The sequence below is a fragment of the Notolabrus celidotus genome, chromosome 24 (genome assembly GCF_009762535.1).
Source record: "Notolabrus celidotus isolate fNotCel1 chromosome 24, fNotCel1.pri, whole genome shotgun sequence".
Classification (NCBI taxonomy): domain Eukaryota; kingdom Metazoa; phylum Chordata; class Actinopteri; order Labriformes; family Labridae; genus Notolabrus; species Notolabrus celidotus.
The window spans coordinates 1,326,454-1,349,507 of record NC_048295.1 but is presented as its reverse complement, the minus strand read 5'-3'; the positions used below and the strand labels follow the sequence as shown (position 1 = coordinate 1,349,507).

General features: G+C 43.2%; 1 protein-coding gene across 1 annotated transcript in view; it reads left to right on the top strand.

Moving 5' to 3' along the window:
* The window catches only part of zeb2b (zinc finger E-box binding homeobox 2b), a 381,554-nt gene that overhangs the window by 34,435 nt on the left and 324,065 nt on the right, over positions 1-23,054 (top strand). The window contains exon 7 of the mRNA XM_034677852.1: positions 15,163-15,230. The gene's annotated coding sequence lies outside the window, so the exon portion shown is untranslated. The remainder of the gene's footprint in view (positions 1-15,162; positions 15,231-23,054) is intronic.

Sequence of the window (23,054 nt, the reverse complement as noted above, 5' to 3'; positions counted from 1 at the left end):
ATTTGCAAAACCTTTGGTGTCAGGTGATGATTTCTTTAAATATTCTAACAAAAAGTAGTTCATCTTTTAAAAACGTGTCATATCAGTGTGGATGAAAGGATATGAAAGTGTCCACAAACATGTAAACACATGCAGTACAGTTTCATCTGCACATACATACACAGTCATACAAGCAGACTTTGCTTAACTTGCCTCAGCAGTTACATAAACGCAGTCCTCTCTGTTGTAATTTGTGGCCTCAGTGGGTTTCTTGTTTTTTTTTATTTTTTTTAATGTGATGTTTATCCCCGCAAACACAGCAAACAGATTCTGTGAGAGCGACGACAGCCGTGAAAAGCCTCGGCGAGCACAGCAGGTACTCCTGAGCTCGGCTGTAACAAATACCTCTTAAAGACTCTTATTTAAATGCCCCATCTGCTTTGACAGGTGCTGTTTGAAATCTAACCCCACGGGGGACAACCTTGTAACTTTTTTACGCGCCTCTTTGTAACCGCGCGAGCGAAAACAACGGGGAGCGATCTCTTTTGTCAACCCGTCGCCGCACTTTGAAAAAAAATACTTTGGAAAAGGAGTGTGTTTTTTTTTTTTTGTGTGTGTGTGTGTGGTAAAAACTTTAACTCAAAGATTTCTCTGCATGTGGCTGCTTCCCACACACACACAGAGACTCACAGACACACACACACACACACTCTAGAGAGCGTAATATTGCAGATTATTGTTTGTATGTTTGTCATCTCTCCTGTAAAACCCTGATTTGATAAACCCGCCTGTTATATTAGGACTAATAAAGCAGCTCTACCTGCTCTCCTCTGCTTTCTCTACAAAGATGAATTACCCGTTTAATAAATAATGACATGCAGAGCACAATGACAATTACCTGACTTATTTTTCATTCGGGGGAGGAGGGGGTTGGATGGAAGACACCTTCGGCTGTCACGGATGGCAGAGCGTAAACTGCACGCTTTAAGCTTTAATTACCTTGTTGTTTTTGTCCCTCCGTCACACTGGCCCCTGCACTCAATCATACTCCTGCCAGAGCCACGGCTGCACTCCAGAGACCCCTCTCGCCCCCCCTCCTCCCTCTACAATCCACTGCAACACATTAAGAATCGATTAATAAACAACATTAATATCTTTTTTTCCTCTTTGTCCCTCTCTTGTCCTGATTTTTCCTCTTTTGTTCCCCTTTTTTCTTTATTAAATCTCTTGTCATCAGGCTTTGTTCGCTTGCAGAGTTCCACCAAAAAGCATCACATTTAATTGCTCACCACCCTTGATTGCAAGCTTGTACATGTGCGTGCATGTGTGTGTGTGCATGTGTGTGTGTGTGTGTGTGAAGCGGCCGCCATTAAAGCCTCCTGAAGGATAATTGCTATCAGTGTAATGATCACAGCGCTTTCATGTATCGGGCTCCTCCATCTTCCAGATATGTGCCATTAAGAGCAAGGTTGTCTTTGTTGCAGCTCATGCTTGGACATAGGCCAACCCCCCTGAAACACACACACACACACACACACACTGCTCAAGCTTAGACATATTTCTTATATGCCAAGATATTCTCCTCAAGGGGGGGGACGGAGAACACAGACCACGTTTGTGTTTATCTCATCAGAGGAGCCGGCCTGCATCATCAAGGTAACGTTAATAATTTACGGCGTCATTGTGGAGCTCGGAACCATTACCGCTGAGAATTAAAATCAATTAAACGCCGGCGTAGATAAGTCGCTCCTGAGCCAGGTAGAGCTGCTTCCCCTGAAGAAGTGTCAGCGTGGACTTGTAAAGAGAGAGAGGAGTAAGACTTTATTGTATTATTTCCAACATTAAGAATGCACAAGCTCCGATAGAAACAAAAGGAGGATGAAAAAAAGCACGAGCAGACATCTTGGCATCTGTTACCATTAATTTACTGCTCACTGCTTTCAATGTGATTTCCTCCCATATGTTTCAGATGTGTCTTTGCCTTCGCCCCCCCCTGAAAACAAACGGCTTTTTCTCTGAATTATTCACACACACACACATACACACACGCGCAGAGAAACACACACTGTAATACACACCCTGTAAAAGCACCATAAACAATTCATCCGCGGCTTTATCATTAAAAGATGTCACACTGACTTTTCATGAAAGATACTCTCCGATTTTCGGTCCACATGTTGTGTTCGGTCTTGTGAAGAAAAAAGCAGCTCGTGCACACACACTGACACACTCGACAGGAGCACACACACACACACACACAGTAAGTCGACATCTTGACTAAACTTTGACATGTGGACACACTTAAAGAGAAAGCTGTAAATGTAAAGAACACACACATGAATAATGTTAATTATTAACATTGTTCAGCTCCGGATCAGATAAGCCTCAGGTGTGTCTCCTCACACCCTCACATGTTTAGTCTGAACTCGCTCCTGAACACAATCCCCCGCGATGGCTCACAATGAGGCAGGAACCGTCCCTGGTAGCCCTCCTCTGATAACGGTCTCCGCTGTAATGGCTCGCCATTGTTGTGAGAACACAATACGGTTTCAGCCGAGCCGCCGTGACAGGCCGAGCCCGACCTGCCTTTGAAGTCTCAGACTCGGTCTCAGATGTCCTGCTGGAGTCACCGGCTCGGACTGAATGATTGATGACGCTGATCAGGAGCGGACACACCGGGGGGGGGAATATAGACCTGACACAACACAGTGGAAGGTTCCTGCGCTCTCACTGCAGGCTGGTACAGTTTCAGAGCAGGCACACATCCTTTGCTTATCATAAAACCTTTCCTCTGAGTATTTTAGAGTACTTTATAATCCTTAAATCTAATTCTAAGGCAAAGATAAGAACCATATTGAGTGGTTATGAGTGAAAGAAAGAAAGTCACAAAACACACAGAGTGCATCGTGGTTTCATTTGCATCCTTTGCAACAGAAAGACAGCGTCTGCATCGTCTTTAGTCCCTTTAAATTCTTTATATCCCTCAAATCTACGCATCCTAAAGTTTTACAAGTTATCCTGAACCGATGGAGGTTTTTATTGAGATTATTATTAAGCAGGATTATGCAAATGATGATGCTCAGCAGCTACAGTGAACCGTGCCTCTCACCTCGTATGCATTTTGAACACCACACAATGTCACTTAATGAGCTCTGCAGCAAGAAAGAGAAGTCCTCACTTTGTTTTGCAAAAAGGACGAAGGCCCCAGCTCTGTAACTTTTATTATCTTATATTGATGAGAAGAAAATGATGATTAAACTAAAGAAGTTTGTTTCTGAAGACCTTCATTGACAAACAAACAAACAAAGTTGAAATTCTGAAACTTTGGCTGCAAAGACCTGCCGACTATTACTCATATTTTGGATTTGTTTGAACATCAGAATCAGACGAACGTCCTCGCCCACAGGAGATCCGTCTTTAAAGGGTTAAAGCAGATTTATTTGGAGGTATATACGTCCTTGTTTTCATGTTGTTTATTGCACCCCCTCAGTTCACTCCTAACAGCCCAGTTTCAAAAACGAGGCAAAACTTTGGGCAACACGTTCTGCAAAGTTCTGCAGGATTCTCCGATGTGATTACACCAGTTTACCAACGACCAGTTTACTGTTTGTTTTATTTAAAGGGAAAACAAGACGCTAGTGTTTGTGACTCAAGAAAAACCTCCCACTGTGCCCGTTTGCTACAGGTTTGCTCCGAGTCATACACCCCTGCTGTTCTCCGAAACATTAGAAAGAGCAAACACACACACATACACACACGCGGCCTCACAGGCTAACAGCTGACAGCTAATGAGCTCGACCATCATCACAGCTCAGAAAAGTTGTGTTGCTGCGTTGGCTCTATATTTCATCTTACTGCAACTGATGCTTTTTCTGCAACTTGTGGTAAAAGTTGCAAAAGGAACACTTGGACTTATGAGCTTCAAATATTATCAAACATATCAAGTCAATCAGAAAGCAGTAGATATTTTATAGATGTAGTTCCCGTCCGTCTGATGCATCTTCACATTCTTTATTTTAAAGAAAACAACCTTCATGTAATTGTACTTTTAACAAACAGTCTTTTTCTGCAGCTTACAATCTTTTATGAACAATAATCCAGTCCTGACTTGATGTTCTGATAAAGAAAGTCATCGTTCCTGCTCCAACAAAGGCGCCGCTGTGGCTAAGTCACATGCTAGCATGGCAACGTCTCCTCTCAAACTTTCCAGACTCATCCTGATAAACTGGATGATGCTCCTTGACGGATCGCAAACACAATGTGCGAAACTCCAACCCAAACACAAAGCAGCGTCTTTGTTGGTGCAGCGGGACTTTCCCAGCCCTGCTGCCCGGGCGAGCTGCTCGGTCATGGGGATGGTTTCATCAGCCGTAAGAAAAAAAGAAGAAGTCCAACGATAACAGACGGCGGGTTGTGCTGGGACGGAGGACAAGAGAAATAGTATTCGGTTTGCAGTTTGTTTCCAGTGTAGTCGAACAAACAAAGAGATGAAAACTGATGCACTACACAAAAAGAGGATCATGTGACGGGATGAGACCAAAATACAAAAGTTCTTCTACTCAGGCCTTTAAATTTAGAACAATCATGATACATGGACTTTAACCTTTAAGAACTTTTACATGCAGAGACTGAGAAGTGATGAGGAGTGTAGTCTGCAGGAGGATGCTGTGGCTGAAAGTTGGAGCATCAGAAATCCTGCAGCTCTAATAAAGCGCCTAATTGGGAGGATACTTTGTCAGGTGATTGTGAGGATGATGCACGGCAAATGTGACGTTAGTGCAGCTCCAGTTAAATTGGCTTCAGTTACTCTCAGGGTAGCTGATAGCTAGCTTTGCTCCATCCAGTGAGGAAAACATGCACGAGTCAGGAAGCGTTTTTTTATCTTATTTGATGTGACGAATTCAGACTTTTGTGATGTGTTTGTTGCAGATTCACATGTTAGGATTGAAAGCATGATTTATTGCACACCGCTCATTTACTCCAAGACTTTTGAGACTTTAATCTGCTTCCTGAATGATTCTGCTCAGATTTTTCTAGAACAGTTAAAGCAAATTGAAACAGTAGAAGTCTGCAGCAGTATCCCTCCTCTCCCTCCGCTCTCCCTCTCTCTGCTCGTTGTGTAACTTCCCTGACACAGTGCAGTGTGTTTGTCCTGCGTAGTTGGACAGGAGTAGTCACTTCATTTCAAAGTTTCTGTCTCCACAGACAGACAAACTGTCCCCAGCGTCTCAGACTGTAGCATCCGTCCAGACAGCTCTAATGGGAAAAATAGACATTTCTGTTTTTTCCTCCGTGCCGTCTTTATTTTTTTTCCCCTGCCGTGAATGTGACAGGCGGGGAGACGTCTGGGGGGCAGATGATGTCATTTATTGATAAGCTGACGGCCTATCACTAACAGAAGGACCATGTCGCTGTGTTTGCCTCGACTTACCGCCCATTTACCGTCACTGCTCGCAGCCTTATCAAACAAATGGAGATGTTAAAAAAGAGAGCAACAAACAGAGAAAAGATCTGATTGTCTTCGATTGGAAACAGAGCGTTTTCGGTGCGGTGAGTCATCGCGTGCGGCCCACTTCCTTTTGATGTGCGCCACAGAAAATGATACAAATTGCATTTAGCCCCCTGTGAAATACAATAAGCGGTCGGCGTGATGGAGAACATTTTCATTTATTAGCATGAAGCTTTAAGCGAAGGGCTCCCGTTCTTATCTGAAGAGACTCATCAGCTTCCTTTTTGATAACAACAAAAAAAAGAGAGAGAGGAGCACCGGCAGCGGTGACGATCACTTCGCTCTGATTTAACTGACTGATCCCATCAAGATGAGGATGAACTCAGGAAATAAGATTGAAGAAGTCAGATGATATATGTACTTTTAATTGAAATGTACAGACAGGCGTTTCCTATCCGGCGTATCTGATGTGATTTTATTCAGCTTGTCTCGACTTGTTTAGATTGAGTTTGTCAGAGTAAAACCAGAGTTATGTTTTTATCTCTTCGTTTGTTGCTTTTAAAGCTTCAGGAAATATCAAAGAGCGATGTTAAAGTTGAGGTTCTCATTAAACATCCTTTAAATAAACCCTCAGATTATTTACTGAAACATGCAGCCGCACACATTTAGATTTAAGGACACTAAACTCTGATCATGTTTCCTCACTCATTAGTGTAGCATGTTTACACACTTCTTTATTGTGATACTCTAAATTAAAAGCTGTGTGATTTATTCTTTAAAGGGCACGATCTCTTTGACAGTTGTGGTCGTCACCCTAACTTTCCCCTCCTCTGTGTTTCAGTAACACATTTAAACATCCAATCAATTATCTCCTCCACTTTTTATCGCTTTGTTTGTTTACCATCGTTAATTAAAAAACAATCAGAGCTGACCCGGAACAGCTCCTCTCTCGGGTTCAGGTCAGTGAGCGCTGAGTCTTACAGAAGGAGAGGTTTGGCCCAAACTTTGAACCTCATGGGACTACGGTCTGATCTGGCAAACGTCTGGAGGTCAGAGGTCGTTTGAGGGTCACAGACTTTAATAAACCACCGTGACCTTTGGGATGAAATTCAGTCTGTTAATGAGAGTGCGATTCAAGACGAGGAGATGAATGTGTTTTTAATGTAGATGACTTCCAGGAGAGATTATTGAAGGTGTGACGTCCTCAAAATACAAAAACCTGCAGCTGTGACACGTTCTTAAACTTTATATCTTAAATGTAGAAATTATTTCATGCTGATTGGTTCAATATGAGCAAAACTAAGTTTATAGGGGTTGCATCAGGGCAGAAAAAGAATCTAAAATGCTGAAATTATTCCCTGAAACTCTGAAAATCTCAAAAACTGGATCAAACCATAAGTAGAAGTTTTTGCAGCTTATTTAGATTTTTTTTTATTGTTTGGAAAATGTAGAAAACATCCCTGAAATATTTACGCCACATAAAGACATAAAGACACACCAGATATAAAAAATGTGGGCATTATTAAGAGAGTAAACCTTTTTAACTTTACTTTTAGTGATGCACGTTTAACCCAAAGCTGCAGAATAATTCATGATCTTAAACACAAGCTGCATTTAGAGTCACAGAACATCTCTGTCACCTCGTATCACATAATGCAAACCATGCATCAGCTCTGACTCCATCTCTCAGACCCTGACCCCTTATTGTTGCATGTGCATAACACATATACCATCATATGATTCCCAGCGGAGCCAGGCTCGCTCCAACGCTGAACTGAAAGCGTGATTTGCTTTGGATGTCTGTAAACGGGTAATGCAATAAAAAAATCAGACCACTGAAAGAGTCAGAAACAGCACCCACAGGATGTGCTGCATGAGGAATGACCTCATCCACTGTAAATAGATGGATGGATGGATAGTCGGGGAAGAGAGTGCATGTGCGCTTTGACCCAAGGTAAATATAATGTGACAGGCCGGGGCTTCCCTCGGGATTGTGTAATTGTATTTTCACATTGTCACGTCAAAGTCGAGCAGATTCCCCCGAAGCGTCTGCACACAGATGGGAAGTGCTGCATATTTCAAAGGTGACAAAACTCAATCGTACATCATTTTACCGACTACAACCCCCGATATGTACCTTTTACTCTGCTCAACCTGCAACTAAAACTCTGTGCGCCCCGTTGATCACTTCTTGTTCCTGACTGAAGCACGTTGGAAAAAGTTAGCTGTAGTGAAAAACAATACACGCTGCCTGCAGGCCAGCATTACAACAATGCAGGATCCGCATTCTTAGAAAATGTGATTTATGACCTTTACTTTAATCATTTCAGATGCCATTTAGATGCCAAATCTCATTTATTACGAAGATATATGGAGCTTTAATGAACACTTAAGATGCTTTGATAAGAGGGAAGGAGGGCCTGCACAGCAGCCAAGCAGAGCTTCAGTCCTTATGAAAGTAGACCGAGTGGCTTTTGTTGTTCTAGAGTTTGGATAAATTCAAGACGCAGAAAATGTACACAAATGAATACTGACGGACATAAAAACAAATTTAAAAAGACACAAGGTATAATCTGCTGTTTTATAGAATAGTCCCTGCTGCAAAAACATGAAGATATAACAGATAAAACAAGCCAAACAGAGCCAGTCTAGACCATCCTCTATGTTCTATTATTAACAAAGACCCAACATCAAGACCAGGATAAGATCCAGTCCCCTCTTACAGACAGGACTCAGTCTGATCTCATCTTAATCCACCATGAGCAGAGCACTTTGCAGCTTTAGCAAGTTACAGTGGCAAGGACAAACTTCCTTTAACAGGCAGAAACCTCCAGCAGGACCAGACTCATGAAGAGAGAGATTAAGAGAGAGAGCTCCAGTGCAAGCTCTACCTTCAGGTCTGAGTCTGCTCCTCTGGTTGTGTTATTATTGCTGCAGAAACTACAAACCCTAACAAAAAGACAGAGAGGAGATGGAACACACTGAAATGTTGATTTAGCATGAGTACAGGCAGAATTTACAATCTAAAATAAAAGTAGAAATGTAAAAATGTTAAATCTAAATCAGTGTAGTCTCCAGTCTGTGCTCCTCCAGCCGCTCAGCTGTACCTCCGCTGAAGGCTAGCTGCAGACTCTGGATATTTTAGCCCGCCTTCAATCATCCAACATCCAACTTGTATAATTTCTTCCTGGTTTTGGAAGTGTTCTGAAGGGAATCCGTTTTGACAGAAACCCCTGTAATTAAGTGTATTGCTTTGCCCTCTCGCTAAGCTAATGGCTTTATTTTGACAGTGTTAATTGTCATAATTGTCAGAATGGTACCTCTGACACTCGGCCCGGAAGATGTCGGCGAGGAATTGTTGCGCGTTGATGAAAGCGTTGTCATACATACTTCATCTCAACGAGCTAATGCGGCCCGCGCCTCGCCTCTCCCCGCCGAGCCTTATGGGACGCTGCAGCCTCGGCTTTCTAATTGCCTCTAATGAAACGCCAGCGAGGGAGGTGATCTGCTCCTATTTAGATCTCCGTCTTTAAAGGGAGACACAGAGGCAGATGGGGATGAATGGATGGAGGGAGTGAAAGAAGGAGAGGAGAGTATGCAGCGAGTGAAAGTAAAGGGAGGAAGAGGGAAAACGAGAGGTATCAAGGGGAAGAAACGAGGCCTTCTTAGATACATCTTCATAACGAAGGCATGTTAATTAAGGCTTAACCCCCCCTCTCTAACTAGTGTTGTGAAACTTGACACAGTGATATGATTCTGCAGAGAAGTGCTGCAGGGCTGCCGCTCTGTTTGTGCAGGTTGTTAGTTGTTGAAGTGGGTTACTGTTGCAGTGCGGACGTTCAGGCAGCAGATGGTGCTGTGCATGGAAACACGAGTGCAGAGCATTGTTGTGCACAGAAAGGACAAGTTTGAGGTCTGTGCACTAAATGTTTGTCCAAGTGTGCAAGAGTGGGACACGGGTTTCTGCAGAATGCTTCTCAGGGAAGACAGAGAATACATCAAATAGAGAAGTGATGCATATATGAAGGTTGATGAATTCAATTGTGATCTTTTTTATGTCAAATTTGAAGCTCTGGCTTTAAAGAAGAAACATAAAGTGAAAGCTAGCCACAAATAGTGAAAATACTGTGATTTAAGTGACAATAAAAACACAAAAAATGAAGTTAGTGAGAATTTAGGACAAACTAAAGTGGGTACAAAGGCTGAAGTGAAGTCACTTTATTTATTTGAATTACTAGTAGTTTCAAAAAATGACTGATTTTCCTTTTTGGGCATTTTTATATTTTTTAAATCCTGAAAAAGGAAAAACAATCTGTGTTTTAAAGTCAAAAAGTAAAAGAAATAAACACTAATGTGCAGAAAATAGTTATTCATCCTCCCCGTGACCTCCAGGTAGTTTCTGTAACAAACATGAGGCCATAATCTCCGTCTTTAAACAACCCAGAGATGTAGAAATTACTCCACAAATTGCCACCGAGGTAGAAACCAAAACCTCGAACCCAGAGGAAGAGTCCTCTCTGACTTCACCGCAATAATCCGAGTGCAATTATTGCAGCAGCCGCACCGACGACAACAACAACAACATCAGGGTCACAGCACAGATAATATGCACTGTGAGTTCAAAGGCAACGATTTAGATGAATCTGTGCTCCAGTGTGTGAGTGTGTGTGTTGGTAAACAGTAACCGGGATTATCCAGAGGAGGAAAATGGAAGAAAACGAGTCGTAGATGGAGAGCGGCTCCTCGGAGAGCTCCTCAGCTCAGGTCCAGATAAGAGAATTACGGCACGACAAGGAGAGTTGACGGAGCTCGCTAAGTCTGTTTATTAGCATGCACACTTCATTAGAAACCCAGATCAGATTGATAACCACCCCTCCCCCTGTTTGTAAATAAGCATCAATCCTCCTCTCTGGATCTACGTTCCGTCTCTTCAACCTGGCCGGGTTCACGAGCGCTCCTTAAACGGCGACAAAGTGTCAAGAAGAAGTGCTGAAAAAAAGGCTAAAGGGAAGAAAAAGAAAAGCTGCAGGATAGTTTTTTTATTTTGAAAGATTGATAAATATGGTGGAATCTCAATTAGGCGTCGGGCACGAACGCAGATATTAAAAATTTGGTCAAGAATCTAATTAGCTGGAGGTAATTAAACAGTCTCACACAGGGTCATTAATCTTTCCCGTGGACCTTTGATGTTTTGCATACTGTCTTGCAAGTCATTAATAAAATTCATAACGCTTTTCTTTGTGGTGTTTTATCATGGCCGTTTCTTTTTCTTTCTCACCCCCCCTCTTCCCCTTCTCCTTTTCCACCCCCCTCTCCCTCCTCCTTCCACTCTTCCCAGTGCAAGTGTCAACACATCACAAGGGCCTCTCCTCTTGAGTTAATTTACTTTTTGTGCATATTACATTTTTAAAGTTGCACGCACTACGACCCCTCCCACCCCAGCATGCTCCAACATCCCCTCCTCCTCCTCCCCTTTCCTCCTCTTCTTCCTCTTCCACCACTTTTTCTTTCCTTTTTTTTTTTTTTTGAGAGCACAATTACAGCGGCAGATCAAATTAAATTCTTCTGCAAGCACAGCTCATTTGGAGTGTAAAACATTCCTCGGCAGTGTGCAGCCGAGTGTGCGGCGTGTCAGCGGCGCCTCGCAAGACGGGAGGAGAAGAAAACAGAATTGTGTGGCCATTGTGTCCCCCGTAATTAAATCCCCACAATCAGTCCATCTTAAATCAGTCACGCCGTAAATATGAAAAGGGGCCGGGATGAGCTTGAGTACTTACTCGGCCGTCAACACAGCAGGGTAATATATGTTATGTAAATGTGTCGGAGATTATAACGCCGGCGACTGACGCTGCAACCACGTAAATATGATGCTTAAAAAGTGTGTGTGTGTGTGCTTTATGTGTCCAAACAGGTACAATCAGTGTGTGTTATTCAGACAAACAAGCAGGGAGAAGAAGAATGTGAATAAATGTGTGTTTGTGTGCAAATGTTTGTGGCTGAAGGTGTGAAGTCAGCCGTGTGTGTGTGTGTACATGCATGTGTGTTAGTGTGCAGATTTGTGTGTCAGCCTGCACACATGAGCAAATATGGTCCATAGGTGCATGTGTGTTCTTCCTATAGCTTCCTGTGTGTTTGCTAACATGTTTGTGCGACAGAAATAGCCGCCACTATATTTGTCTTTGTGTGTAAGCACAAACAGGCAGGTTGTGTGTGTGTGTGTGTGTGTGTGTGTGTGTGTGTGAGCAGAAGGCAGTGAGTGACATTAATGCACAGCTATCATGGTGAGCGTGTAAGTGTTGCTGAACCCCAGGAGGACACGTTTCAAACGCTGACAGCTGAGAGTCGCTGTGAACAAAAACAAAATGCATTACTGAGTCCGCTGAGTGAAACAAATACAAACCAAAATACATGTTTTTACATTTCTTAACAAGCCGGCCTGAAATGGAGTCAGTGTTTATTAGTGGCACCAGTATCTCTTTCGCTTTAGTGGGAATCAGACACATAATGACACTTATGTTGTCATGTCAGTAAACACTCTCAGCTTTGTAAGTTTGGACACTGATGACTGCAGACTTTACAAATCAGTGAACCAGAGAATCTCTCACACAGCAGCTACCTGCTCCTTCACTTTTTAGTTTTAGAGTTGCATACATCAAACTGTGATCATCAGCAGCATGCTAATATCTCACCTTACAAGCACAGGTTTGCTAGTTTTTATTAAAGGATAGCTTGGTGTTTTTTAAAGGTCAATAACCGGTGTGTTAGCCACAGGCGATCTGTTTCAAGATTGGTATATTTGCAGACACCTGTAAGCTGTGCATCACGTCTGCAAATAACAGACTCTTCACCCTCTGAGTTTGACGCCATGAAAACTGAGGACTGTTATTTAATGTCAGGCTCAGTAATCTGCATTATTTCTGTAAAATAGATTAATTAAATCAGACATTATGCAACATCTGCAGTGTTGAGGTCAAACTGAACCCTTCCTGCAGATGTTTCACGTCAGAGAACAGAGAGGTGACACTTTAGGAGCCGCTCTGTGACGTTTAAAGTGAGTAATTGGTGCAGGAGCATGCATGGACTTGATTCTTTATAACAATGCACATAAAATCTGCATTTAATTGCATATGAGAGCCTGTTTGTTGCACATGGTTTGACCTAAGTGAGAAATAATAATGCGCTGTCGAGCTCTGTCCCTCTGAGGTTAAAGTTTCAGTTGAACTCAGAGGCGGTCATTAAGTCCTCCGCTCATTCTGAGGATGTGTTTCTGCTGCTGTTGGACTTTTATCATCTTACACTGAGAGGTGTTATTAAGCCTTTGAATAATTTGAAAAACAGAAAGAAAGTGAGCGTTAGTTTGTTAAAAGTTTGCCTCCTTATGGTGATCTCCTGTGAACACGCTCTAAACTAATATTGGAGAAGAGGCTTTGACAAGATTTGGCCCCAATTAAGCCTCCGTGCGCGGATTCAGCAGATGGAGGGGGGCAAAACTTTCATATTATACTTTGGCTCCGAGGTTTCTCTCTCATTGCCCCAGTCAAGAGAAATTTGGATGAGATGGCAAACTGTGCGCCTAATTAGCAGAGGAACTCTTCGAAAATATCTCTGCGTCCATCGCTCATGTCCAAACACAGGAGAGAGTCCACATAATATTTATCACTTCACTGAAACGTGAGCAGGAAAGTCAGATAAGGAAACTAAAGCCGCTCTTTGAATTTTAGATCACAAAAGAAACATAACAGGAAGAATACGCTGCAGAGGATTTATCAGAAATACATTTTTAACAACATGAGCAGCAGCTGATAAAAAACATGATCATTGTTCCTGGAAACATCAAACCTTGATTTATTATGCTCTCCTTAAACATTTGTGCAGTTTTTTATATTTCCATTTTTTAACAGAGCACATGAATGCAGCATCAGATCCTCTCAGTCTCAGTGGAGTTCAGAAGTAAACACTTTATTTGACACTGCACACTCAACATGTGATGCAGCAGAATGAAAGCTACCTGCTCCTGCAGAGGATGGGCTGCATGAGGGGCTTTTTTTTCCTCCTGTGCTCCAAAGAAAATTAAGTAACACCACTTCTTGTATTTCCTGCTGCATGTTTATGAGATATAAAGTCTCCTGCATGCATGCAGACACACACAAACACACACTTTCAGCATGCATCGTGACAGGATTCTTGTTAACTCTGTCACATCAGCAAACTTCATAAAATATTCAATCTTAAATGATCCTTCTAATTCGACTTTGTCTTCGTTTAATGTTCTGTGATCTAATCTTTACAGTTCTTTATTTAAAAGACTCTCCTTGCACTCAGTCTCGTCACACTGACAGATGCATTGCATGCACTTAAAGTCTAAAACACCCCGCCTCCATCATAGAAGTGACAATGAAACATTTAACCCTCTCTTACTCTGTGCAGCTCCTCCTCTTCCTCCCTGATCTCAGTCACAGAGGTCAAACGTGGAGCAGCTGGGCACCGGAGAAATGCTCCAGTCTGTGACCATTATATCATTTCCTACTCTGCTTCCTGTCGACTTCAGTTGGCAAGTGAGAGAGAGAGAGGAAGAAAAAAAATCCCCTTAATGGGCAATTTCCACAGGGCAAAGGGGGGAGACCAAGAGGGAGCGTTTCAAACTTCCAGGAGTGCTGTTTCTGACTCAGTGTTTCACCTGCAGGTGCAAACGCAGTTTCTATTTCTCTGCAGTGAGATAATCCGAACTAACGCTGTCTTTCATCCTCCCTTGTACCTTTGAATCAGCTGGTGTGTGTGTGTGTGTGTGTGTGTGTGTGGAAAACACCCCCCAACACCCACCCGAGGCCCTCTCTGTGTCATCCTCCCTCCTCCCTGCAGAAAAGAAGTGTGGTGCTAAATATAACCTGGCAAACAGAGAGGCGGTGGCAGCAGCAGCAGCGGGCCTCAAAAGCACATTTCATACGCTATCAGAGGGGGGGGTGTTATGGAGGTATTCGCTCACCTGATAAAACCACAATTGTCTCCCAGGAGAGCCCAAGGAAGATAAAATTATTTTGAGTGGGAGCACAATGGCGGAGGTGCTTATGTTAATCCTGACACTTCTTTAAAAAAAAAAAAGAAGAAGCAGGAAATAAGATAAGCTCCCGCCTCAAGGTAAAGAGCGAGGAGAGGGTAGAGGAGCGAGATAGAGGAGGGGGGGCAGATACCTCCACCAACACGTGAACAATTCCACCTTCAGCCAATTCCTCCTCTTCGGGATCCTCGTCCAAGTTTGTGTCAGAGTGTTTATTTGCATAATTCACACCTACTCCCTGTATCAGCCCCCCAAACTAAACCCAGTCCTCCCCCTGTCACTGCAGCGGCACAGGGAGCACACTGAACCTGCAGCTTCAGGGATAAAACACACATGAAGGAGTGGCCTCAGTGGGCAGAGCTTAACTGGCAGGATAGACTGAATCACCATGGTGTGAATCATCTGTTTAAATTAATGCAGCTAATATAATGCAAGCTAGTCTATGTGTTCCTGTATGTTTATGTGTTTGTGATGCTGTGTGTAGGCTGAATCCACATGGTGCACATTTCCCTGTATCTGACACTAACATGCTTGTATAAAGATGTTTACGTTTGTCTAATCCTCACCTTGTTTGTGAGTCTTTCTGAAAGGTTATGTAACAGTTGGAGGATAATGTGTTTTGTGCTTTGAGACTCCTGACGCCCGTGTTTTGTTTCCTTCCTTTGCTGTCATGTTTTAGGAAACCCAGGAGAGGCTCTCCCCGGGGATCCACGGTGACTAACTGCGGCGGTGGCAGCAGCCCGGCAGGTATTTCACCACACAAAGACGTGTTTGTTTTGTTTCACATGGACTATTTTTATCCGTCTCTCTTTGTTTCTTCTTTCTTCTTTATTTAAATTTCATCTTCTTCAGCTGCTATTCCTGTTTGCTTTGTCTTAATTCCTCCTCTCCTTCCTCGTCTTGTCTCCTCTCTCCTCCTGCTATTTTAATAAGACGTGTTGAAGGGGGGATTTTATTATTATTTTGTTTTAAGCTCCGCCAGTGCTCTTCTAACTAGCATAATTAAACGAGCTTGTTAACAATGGCAGCTAATGAGGAATACAACAGTTTGAACAATGGGAGCTGATTAGACAAAGACAGGCTGATAAAGCTCACAGTCAGAGTTTCTCTACCTGCAGACACCTGTCCTCTGACGTCTGTTATTACTGCACATGGAGAAGAGAGAGAAGCTTTAATTGTGGCGCAGACATCCCATCCTTTGTCTCTCACGTAGAGCTGCTTTTTGTTCCTGGTTAATCACGCTCTTATGTAAATAGCTTTAATTTGTTTTTGATGAGCAGTAATTCACAAAACGACTCCATCTCATTCGATATCCTTCTCGTACTCAATCAAACTGCATCAGTGTTCACTCCTGCTGCAGGTCACTGGGACATATTCGGGTTTAATCTCTGGATGCTCAAAAGAAAACAATTCTGAGTATTTGCACTGAATTTATGAATCAAAGTCCTGTTTTTTTATACATACTGTGACTGCATGTTGGAGTACTTGCATATGCATGAAAATATGATGCTTATTTTTACGTTTTTCCAATTTCTACTTCATTTTTTCTGCAGATAATTAAAAAAAACGTGCAGTCATGATGAGTTTAGGGTCTTTTTGGCTCCTGCAAACTCATCCATGAAATGCATCAAGCATCAAATCTGATGCAGGGTTTATACTTGCACCTGAGATATTCTTAGTGCTAAATGTTAAAGTGCAGTATCTTCATTTTAAGGTAAAACTTTGGGGTTTTGGATGAAACAGTAAACTTCCTCTGAGCTGGTGAAGTCTTTGAAGAAGTACAGTATCATCCAAAAAGCCTCTGAACTCTAACTCTGGTTCAACCCTCTTTTTGTGTTTGTGTGGTCGTACATGGAGTGGATTGAACCCAGGAGCTACTGTATAATAAAAAACACGAGGAAAGCATTTATTTTCTATTATGCAGCAGTTAGCTCACACCGTGCATGTTCCACTCACAAAGCAGCAAAGTGCACCGTGGAGGTTATTTACACCATGCTTTTTTCTCCCTCCCTGATACGGAGCGCGGAGACCTTTTGAGTGATACAATGGTGCATTTACACGGAGGAACAGCAACCTGACACACCGTAAAGTACTTCTGAAAAGCCCTCAAAACACGGCGAGAGTCAGCGGGGAAATGAAGGAGGCTACAGATAAGAGTCGACTTGTAAAACATAATTATATTTCCGTCGCCGGGGCGCCCCGGCTGTTGAAAGGAATGCATTTAACCTGTGATTCATGCATGGCAAGAAGTTGTGGAGGGGGGAAAAAAGAACAGCAGTTAAATTGTGGAGGTAAGAAGCCTTGAATAAAGTGTAGCTAAGGTCATCCCATCTTATGAGAGTAATTTGATTCGCAGCTAGTCTCCTCTCCTGCAGGGAAAAGGATTATATCTCTCCACTTTTTCTTCTCCCAGAGGATGGAGAAAAGGTCTGCTGGTATTAAAATCCTGGGAGCAGGTTTGGGCTTCAATAACTCCACAAAGTAAAAGCAAAAAGGTCGGACTCTGTTTCGTGCCACAACTCTTAAAACCTCTTCCTGCTTACTTCTTTTACAATGCGCTTGATTAAAACTGGATTCATTCATTTAAATGGCGCCGTTTCCTCTGGGCTGGTGTTTAAATTAATTCACAAAGGGTTCCTTTCACTCAGGAGGAAAGTCCAGATGAGAATCAACACTTTTGTATATGAAGGAATATTCAGTTTTTCCATGATCAGATAAATAAACAGAGTCTGTGATGCAGATTGGGATCGTATCTCCTCCTGACTGTGCGTGTTGCTTACCTCCTCAGTTTCCGCTGATTTTAGTGCAACAGTAAACACCAGTGTTGTTTCTCTGCAGCGAGGGGAGAGGTTTCCTCACACCCACTGATATTCTGCTGCTGATGGGGAAATCACATCCGGTTCCTTCAGTGCAGGCTGCAAATCAAAGCTCACTTTAGACCCTTCATCATGTATGCTTAAGTTTCCTAACCTACGCTGGTATTTCTGTAGCACCCATCGTTTTCATCCGGGCACAGTTTGAAGGAAACTAATCAGAGGAACTTTTTCCTTGTGCAGGCTGAGAATAAAGTTTAAAAGTCAAGTCAAACTTTTATATCCAGGTCATGTAAGAGGAAAAAATGAATCAGAGGAAGAAAGTTTTGTACGTTTTGACTTTTACTGTCACTAGCAGTCATTTAATCACGGACGTCTCCTCACTCAAGCTCTAGTTTGCAAGTTTTGCAAGTCTCATAGAGCTTTCACGTTCTTAGTTTTTATTCTGTTGTCATTTAAAGTAAGGTAGGGTCATACATTGGTGTTACTATCTTTGGTGAATGCAGGATGTATGAATTACTGCTGCACAGTGAGGCTTGTGAAGCATCTCAAACCTGTAGGTTCCTTTCTCTCCGTGCATTATAATAGTTGGTCACAGAAACTGCAGCTCAATCCTCAAACTACTCTGTACGACACTAGAAAGCGGACTGCAGACTGAGACTTGTTTTTGCATGCAGGTTTTGAGGTCGTTTCCAGGTGAAGCATCACAGCTGGACTCGGTTTTGTGTCCCCCCCTCTCTAACAAACGTCTGAGCCCTTCCAATCAGGCAGATTTACAGTACTTGAACTGATACTCCATCTGGATCGCCTCCACTAAGCAGGTTGGCATCATTTGAATCATTGGAGCTGCGACTGTCTGCCAATCTCCATACATGCTGAACTCTGTATTCAAATTTATTCAGGACTTATTTTACAACCTAAAACACACAAGAAGAAAACAGAGTGAGGGGAATGTATGAAAACAGAGAGGAGTGAATATTGGGGAGTTTCTGAGCCGTCAGCTGATCCTGAAGAGATATTATTGGCAGCGTCTGGTACAATATCTGTGAGCTAGATGTGAAAGATCAGAGCGATGTTTCGCCTGGCGGGATTTTCCAACCCTGCTGGGACTTCAAATCGAGGTTAACCTCTATAGCTGTCACCTTCATCTGTCCCTCCTCCCCTCCTCCTCTTCCTCCTCCTCCTCCTCTTCTCTGTGCTCTGAACTCTTCCTGCCAGAGAGTTTCTGCTTAAACCACCGAGTGCCACCCAAGTTGGCCAAAGTGCTCCTGCAGTCGGATCAAAGTCGTTTATTCTTTGGCTCCGCGGCGTGTGAAAGGTGATAACATTGCTTCGCGAGTCCTTCGGCGCTTTGCTCTGCAGTTCTGGGCAGCGCCATTCGCCCTGCACCAGCGTCCCCTCCCCGGCCTGCTAAGCCTGAGCGCTGCGTTTCCTTTTCTCCAAATTGTAATTAAAAGGGAATAATTATTTCTCAGCGGTCGCAGTCCAAACAAACAGACTGACAGCTCTCTCCGTTCAGCAGAGCCCCAGAGTTGATATCTCCCCGGCGGCTGCTTTTTTTTTCAGCTGCTTTCTGAAGCTGCCACTTCTTGGTTTTATTATCTTTGTCTCCAGCCCTGGCCCTTCGTGCCGTTGCTGGCGCTGTTGGCAGTGGCCTTGCCCCCGCCATCCCTCTGTTCCACGCTCAACTTTTCTCTCGCCACATGAAAGTGGGCGCCCACCGAGAGACCCGACCACGTGGCCTGGACTGTACCTTTCGCTCCCAAACTTTCCTGACCTAATTAGCGCCAAATTAAATCGGACAGGATGCATTCATTATTAATTTCGCGGGCTGGGGGGTTGGGGTCTTGAAATAGACATTGGACACAGAGAGAGAGGTTGAATTGGAGGCTCTCTGGCTCCCTGTCTCGGGCTTGATTTGAATGCAGTGCACACAGTTAGCAAAGAAACACAATGCAAGTTAATCAACGCACTTTGCATGCGGCTGTGTTCCTCTTTCTGTGTCTCTCTGCAGCTCTGGATGTGCAGCCTGCCAAAAAACTCTCTGTCATCTCCACGTGAAGCTGCATGTTGTGTTTCATGTCAGCACTCTCTTTCTGCTGCACCCAAAACCTGCTTTCATCCACGGCATCTTTCAACAGCAAGGCCACCTTTCTTCCCGTCATCTAAAGACACGAAAATAAAATCAACAGGGCTTTTATTTTTCCTCTTCATAGTCCTGAGCTGTCATTTTCATTTTTGATCAGTTAGTTTTATAAACATCTCTAAAACATCCCCACAGTAAATCTGATATCCTCATTGAGAACCTCCACTCATCCAGCGACTGGTTTTAGGTGAATCTGCTGATCCCTCTCTGCCTTCTCTGTGAGAACTGAGAGTCGTGGTGAGGCCTTTGAGTCCCGCTCTGGTTTCTGACAACTCTGCAGACTCTGGCGGGCTGCAGGTCCTCCGTCTGAAGATCAGTGGTGGTCTTGTGAAAACGCCGCAAGCAGCCACCTCCTGTGGTCCAGGAGGAGAGAGCTGTTGACTTCCCAAGTGGTGTTTGCATGTGATCCTGGGGGGGGCGGGGGGTGGAGGTTCTCCTGTGGGACTAAAGGTAGAAACAGTGAATGCATCAAAACAGAATATTTATAATCGAAGAATTGAGGAGTCCGCGGTCAGACTGTGTGTGTGTGTGTGTGTCAGCATGTGTGTGCATTGATTTGTGTGTTTTGAGGATTTTTAGAAAAGCCCACAAACCAGACGTCAAGCTGAGGAGGAGAGTGAAGGTCGAGCGAGCGAGCGAGCTTTGGCAGACTGTAGGCTGAACTAATTAAAAGCTCTGGAGTTTGGACTGAAACACAAACTCTAACGGCGGCACACTGGGGCACATTTAGAATCTGGAGATGTGGATAATTGATTGGACCTGATTTAGGCGAACGTGATGCACCTCAGGACCCCGACATTAGAGAGGAAAACGATCCTCTGATAACAGAAAGAAAGGTGCTCTCCCTGCAGAGTGCTGGATGCTGAAACCTCATCAATCAAACCTTCAGATCCTTTTCTCCTCACTTATATTCAATACATTTAATGCAAACATTTTTAGATGCAACTTATCCTGCTCATTTGTCCCTATGCTTTAAAATAACAAACCAGGTGCTCCTGTAGAATCGGCTTTCATGCATATAGATTAACTCAACTCAACACCTTTCATAATAAAAGGATGCAGACAGAGATGCTGCACAGAAGACAGGAACTAGTCTAGTGATAGATGAAGTTAAGATAATGCAACTACAAGAAAGGAGAAGGTGATTATGTAATTAATGCACATTGCATAACTTAACAGAAATGCACTTTTTACATTTGACTAAAGCAGCATTGCGTCTCCTAGAAGTCTTGTGTTTGTCCCCATGTGGACTTCATGGGACCCGGCCCGATGTGGTGCAGACTTCCTCTTTACTTTAGCATTTGAATGTTCATGCTATGTCTATTTTACCTGACGGAGAGGAAGAGCAGCATCTTCACATTGTTCTGTTTTAGTCTTGAACAGTTGGAACAGATCATGATGTTATTGTTTAGCTAGTTGATGTGATTTTCTGCTGCATGTCTTTCTTTGTATTCCAACATGCATCAGTAAAACCATCACCTTCTATCAACCTGTGTTACTCCAGCTTCCTGCCAGCCTTCGCCCTGCAGCCTCCTCTCTCTAATGCGACTCCTGAATAAGAAATATTGCCGCACAAACCATAACCATAATCTCCCAAAGAGCCGCTGATTTCCAGTCTGTTGGAAATAAAATGCCTGAATGGAGGATGAAATTGAAATCTTCCTACAAAACAAAGCTGCAGTCGTACCGAGAGCTTGTGATACAACAGACTTCCAGATGGTTCCATCTGCAAATGATGCAGCGACTTCTTGTCGTCCATTTAGATAATGTTGTTTGGGGAGTAAATGACTCTGCTGCTTTTTTCAACCTGGACTCATTGATGTTCCTTTTTCCTTTTTTCTGCACCTAACAAAGGTTGTCATTTTTTGTTAAGCAGAGAGCTGAACGTGTGACACAAATGGGGAATCCCTCATTTTTATGCATGTCTCTGCAGCAGAGGAGGCTTTTAGCGGCAGTGTTTTTCTCGTGTTTCCTCTGTGCTAGTGACCCATATTAGCCCAAAAAGGAGAGATCTGAGAACAGGGATAAAAATCCAGCTCCTCCAGTAAAATCTTTGCTTTGTAAAACGCAGCACAGATCTGACTCCAGCAATGATTTCAGCAGATTTATCCCACATTTAAAAAGCTCTAATGTTTGATTCTGCGGTTTCATTTCACTGATAGTGAAAACTTTTACAACCCTCTCTCTGGGTTCTTGTTTTTTGAGGCCTTTGTGTCTGAAACGCCGTGAGAAATGGTGTGAAAAGCACGACTCCACAAAGCAAACCTGAGCGCAAACGTGTGTCAAACATCAATACACATTTTTCACCCGACTGTACTGAGAGTTATGTGGAAAGCTGCCAAATGCATCAAAGCAGCAGAGGTGTCACACAGGCTGAGAGGTAAAAGACTCTCCAAGTCGTCAAACCAGAGTTAGATTCAAACACGGTGCACGGACTGAGTGCAGAAAAAGCAGAGAGGAGGAGAGACACAGGGAGCGATATGTAAAAGAGAAGAGATCAACCGTGCAGTCATGTCATCGCCCAAGGCAAAGAGCTGCAGATGTAACAAAGACAGGGCCTGCGATTGTCAAGAGGCATGGATAATGATAGCTTTGCATGTAGGGTACAAGGCAAACATCAAGGCCATGCACATCGCTGTGCAGGACTTTAAAGGCTGTGGCGAGAGAAAAGGGGGCCATGGGAGCGAGAGATGGCCCCAATATGGCCCCCAGTGGCTCCCCTTGTGATGGCAGGGGCAGGTAACCGGGAACAAAGCAAATTGGACGGGGTACAGCGCCGAGCCAGTGCCAGAGCTCAGTTCTCTCTCTCTCCTTATTTTCAGAATTTGTGTTGAAAACTTTTCTTTTTCTTCTCCTCGGCTCGTGGTTGTTTGATCCTCCCTGTCCCCTGGCCTCACGCATCACGCCAACTTCTGCTTCTGAGCTGCTGCATGCAACACTGAATATAAGAACATATTAAATAAGAGCATATAGGAATCTTGTTGTATAAATGTCAGCACTTAAAGGAGCTGTAGCGTGCCGATGCATCTGTCCATGCACACCTCCACTCCAGGATTTATGATGCAGATATCAATTTGTTTGTAGATTGTTGTATTCTTGGAGATTTGGGATTTTAGTCTCCTAAATTTTAAATTTCTGCCTCTATCCAGTGCTGTATTTTAGACATGTTATCTTCTCTTGGAGCCTCTAACAACATCATGACACCCAAACCTTTATTATGAACACACAGAAGCTATAGTCCTCCTCATGTGAATGTAAACATGACTTCCTAGTTTGATATTTTTTAAACATTTACAGTAATAATCAGGGAAAATCAAAGTACATATTTTGAAAGTTAACACTCGTGCAGTCTAGGGTCTTGTGAATTTGCAGTAACACCTTGAACATTAGCAACATAAAACATAGTTCCCAGGTTTCAAATGAAATGTTACGGACGTGATATTATGAATCTGTCATGGAGGAAAATGAAATAGTCACCATGTCTGCCAAAAGATGAAAACACTTCATGGTCTCAGAGTGTTTTTATGAAGCATTTGTTCACGCTTCATCTGGACATTTTCTGGAAAGTCCTCTTCGCTGTAACCAAAACAACTTTTTCCAAAACTAAATTTA